The following is a 4,498-nucleotide window of genomic DNA, read 5'->3' as shown; positions in this document are numbered from 1 at the left end:
AAGAAAATCTTATGGAATGCATAGAAAAGGCTCTTTTGAAGAGAGAAACAATTGATATCCAAGTGTGGGGGGTTGAGGCTGCCGAGAAGTACACAGTAAATTCAGCATACGAATGCTTAGCTAAACAAACGAGAGGTACGCAGTAGGCTGCTTTGGAGCTTGTTTGGAAAGCTAAAGCATTCCCTAATGTGTTGACAACAGCTTGGAGAATTCTTATAGATAGACTGCCAACTAGAGGGACTAAGTAGAAGAGGTGCGCTGATGGATAAAACAATATGTGTGTTGTGTAAGATCAAGGAGAATTCGTGTCAACATCTGTTTATAGATTGCAAATATGCTCAACTCGTATGGTCTCTTTGTCTTAAGTGGTTGGGATTCGAGCTTGTACAACACAATGAGCTAAAAACCCATTTTGTGAGTTTTCATTGTGCTCAGGCTAGTAGTAAGCAAAATTTGGTGTGGAAAGGTATATGGGCAGCTATTGTAAGGAGTATCTGGACCAGAGAAACTCTATCTTGTTTAATCAAGGAGTAGCAGATGCAAATGAAATTTTCCAGATGACCCAACTTAAAGTGTGGTTATGGCTAAAATATAGGTCAAGTGCTCTTGATTACGCTTTTGCAGATTGGATTCTTAATCCGGTGATTTGTATAAATAATATTAAGTAAGAAGGAGTGAGCGCTAGATGGGCAGGTGAGATTCAAAGGGACTGTAGTGAACCAGTATAAGGGTAAGAGGGGCTCGGAGTGCAGGGCTGAGATGCAGAGGTCACAAACCTGTAGACACAGTTGGACTTGTTTTGGGTCTGCCTAAGGCTGGTCCAGCAAAAATTGTGCCAGAGCTGAGGAAGAGTCCAAAGGAGAGGAAGGAGTAAATGCTAGTGAGAGGGGTATTTTCAGGTTTAGTACGGTGAAGGCAGGGCTGTCTTAGTTCACATACACTGATAGTCTGGTTTCTGCTGTTACAAGAACTGATAAGGCAGATTTGGATTGGAAGAAGGAAATGCTGGCTGGTGCTTGGGTGAGCAGCTTGCTGGAATTAAATCGAAAGATGCAGGGTGCAAACTTGGGGGTGTTCTAGGGGCTTGTAAACTTGTAAAACAGATGCTAATTCTGACTTGATAACTATATCAAGTACTTGCAGTGCTGACCTTTTATCTGGAGCTCTCAATGGTGCAATGGGCAGATGCGGTTGGAAGGTGAAAACAGGTCGGTTACACTTTGGCTCGTTGTAAGACTAAGTGAGGCAGTTCTGCGAAATGGTTTTGGAGGGAGTTTTGCTCAACATCTGGGTTTTGAGGTTTGTACCACATCATCTGCAATTGGACCAGCTGGTTTTAGCTCTGAATTGTGAGAGCACATATGTAAAACCACAGTGCCATATGTTCGTCTTTTGGTATGAAACTTGGAGTGACAAAGCTAAGGAACTGTATGAGAAAATTGGGGCCAGAAAATCTGTCTTAGTTGGTATAAGCTTTGGTTGCATTCCAAATGCTAACTCTAATCAAAGCAGATACTGTTATTGTGATGAAGAGGGATGGTGCTTCTAGTAAGAGGCAATTAAGAACAACAACATGGCTCAAATGTGCTAGGAAACAAGTCTGGAGTGTTGTAGTCTTAATCATGGAGATGCTGGTTTTTTGTTGCCATGTATGGGCTAGGGGTTTTGAAGGTTACAACAATTGTAGGCTCGGTGCTTTATTGATGAAGGATAATGGAGTTGTTGGAGTCACAGGTATCATGGCAGCCACTAGCTTTCTATGCTGCATAACCTGAAAATTTTGCAGATCTGGTGCACCTTTGTTTTTTGCTGATTGGTTTAATGTTTTAAAGCTTTGACTATTTCTTATGAAACAACTTGCTGTAATGTGCTTCCTGTAAGATTTAGTTTAAGTCTCTTTGGTGTTGAAAAAGCAAGTGCCAAAGATCTAGGCCATTGTGCTTGTATTTATTTTTGCAAGGTGAATTCTGTATAAGGGTTAGAACCCCTGAACCCTTAATTATTTTATTCATTGGTGATAAAAAAAATAAAAAATTTACTCAACTCTTCAACAAAACTAGTGTTCCCTGCACCTGCTGCTACATGAAGAGCTGTGTCGCCTGATCCAATGAATTGAATGCGTACACTATTTGGATCATTTTTAACAATGTCTTCCATTTTACTCCAGTCACCCGAAAATGCACACCATAACATTTCTGCAATCCTTTCAAACTTAATTTTAGTTACTGTAATTTTAATCAATAAATATATATATATATATATATATCATCTTCTTTAGAATTCAAATCTATGTACCAATATTATTGAAAATGAAAAAACCTGATGGTGTGACAGCATGTGAAGTAGCAAGAGGGGGATGGGTTTGATCATGGCTCAGATAATCTCTTGATATTGTAATCTCAATGTTGGACTCATCTGAAACTTCCACATTAGGATTCATCATTTTCTAACCAAAATGAAAGGCTCAAACTTTAATTTATATCAGAGAATAGCACAAGTAATAGAAGCTAAAGAGTATAGAGAATAAAGAAGAAGTGAAAGTGATGAGAAGTTAACGAGTAGTGATCGTTGAAGGAAGATAGAGGTGTGTTGATGGTGAATGAAATATTATTGTTGCACTGCAAGAGACACCTTTCTACCACTATTCTATTCTTTTTCTGTTCTTCAAACTTCCTGTTGCTGTTTAAACATTGCTCCTGCATGGCCTTTTACTCTTGCACAAAATTAGTTTTTTTTATGTATTTTGTTTGGCCTTAGGATTCTTTTCTGTAAATAAAAGTATTTTTTTTTTAAATATATGAAAACTGAAATTTTGGATGGTCAAATGTACGGAAAAAAATAGTGATAATATAAATGGAAGTTGGAAATTTAATGGTAAAGTAAAAAAATAAAATGTAAAATAATAATAATTGATTGGTAAATGTATAAATTTCTTTTCTGATATCAAAGGACCTATAATATTATTTTTTTTCTTATTTATTGAAACCAAAAGTAACTAGGGAAAAGCAAGAGAATCGTATTCCAAATTTAAAACCAAAGGACTGGTAGATTCCTAAATAAAAGAGAAGGAGAGGTGGGTTCCAAATGTAAAAGGTTCACCATTCTCTCGAATTCTTAGATTCATCTATTTCCATATCTAGACGCTGGTGGGAGGTAACAACAACAAAAGTACAACAAGGGTCAGTCACAAACATCTGAGGATCAATTATGCAGATGCTGGCTCCCAAATCTGGTATAGCAAGAGCTACTTTTAAGCCTAGCCACTTCAGCTGTGTTCAATTATAAGGATCCTGACAGTTAGGATATGTCTTCTTTCAAGTTTTTCTGGTTACATGTTATCAGATGCTGTTCTGTGAGTCTTGATGCAAGAGAGATGAAGTATCTTTGCTGCGGTTGAAGGAATTGAAAAGGAAATGAGAAGGATGAATGGGTAGCAGGATCTCGGCAGTTAATAAAGAGGAACGCTACAGTGGTGACAGGATAAGAGAAGAGGAATGGCTTGGTTTGGTTTGTTAGGAAGACCCATTGGAACATCATCTACTGTCAGTGAAACCCAATAAAGACTAAAGCCTAAAGCAAGTAGTGTGCATGCAGCAAAAGATATGTTTTTAGTGGAACAGAAATTCTGGTTTATGCAGAAGATTATGGTTAAGGGGCATGATGGAGTGAAGGAGGAATAGTTATTACTGCCTGCTAAGTTAATTTCAGCCAGCAACTGATCCACATAAAGACATTGCCTTTGCTTTTTCTTGCAGATTTTTGTTTCTATTTTTCTGGTTTTGCTAGGCTTTAAAACATTCCTCTTTAAGTATTTTAATATTTTTTGTTCATGGCTTGCGCTGAAAAGCATATAGCCTAGCTAGCAGGAAAACTTTATTTGATATAGTAACATCTTTGTCTGGATTTTATATAAGGATTTAAGCATCTGAATTTATTGTCTTAAGATTTTGAGTATAAATAATTGTCTTAAGATTTTGAGTAAAACATATTTATTTATTATTTATTGATGTTAAATCTTTTGCTGTTTTAAAATCATATTTGTTTGAGTAATTTTAAACAATAAAAAAAATTATCGCAAGACCCATTTAACGTTTGTTATTGGAGAAAAGTAATAAAAAAAATTTAAGTTCGACAAAGAATCTAGATCCATTAAAGAATTATTTAAACAACCCAATTAATAAACAATATATATTCTAGATAATGAGTTTTGAGTTTTTTTAAGTTGTCGTTGTAATGTTGGGAACATTTTCTAAAAAATAAATACTCTTTTCGTGCCAAAGTAAATGTAAATTAACACAATAAATATATCAATTGTTAAAATAAATTTAATTACAATACTATCATTTTCTTAATATTTACAAAATTACAAAATAATCAAAATATTTTGATAACTCTTTTAATATAAAGATAAAATTAAAAATATATATATATTAAAAACGGTTACAAAATAAAAAATAACTTACTAATCTCTCCACTCTAATCAATTAAATAAGAACAA

This window comes from Phaseolus vulgaris, chromosome 8 (assembly GCF_051622355.1).
Source record: "Phaseolus vulgaris cultivar YP4 chromosome 8, ASM5162235v1, whole genome shotgun sequence".
NCBI classification, from domain to species: domain Eukaryota; kingdom Viridiplantae; phylum Streptophyta; class Magnoliopsida; order Fabales; family Fabaceae; genus Phaseolus; species Phaseolus vulgaris.
The sequence above is the reverse complement of the archived record's forward strand: the minus strand, read 5'-3'. Positions refer to the sequence as shown.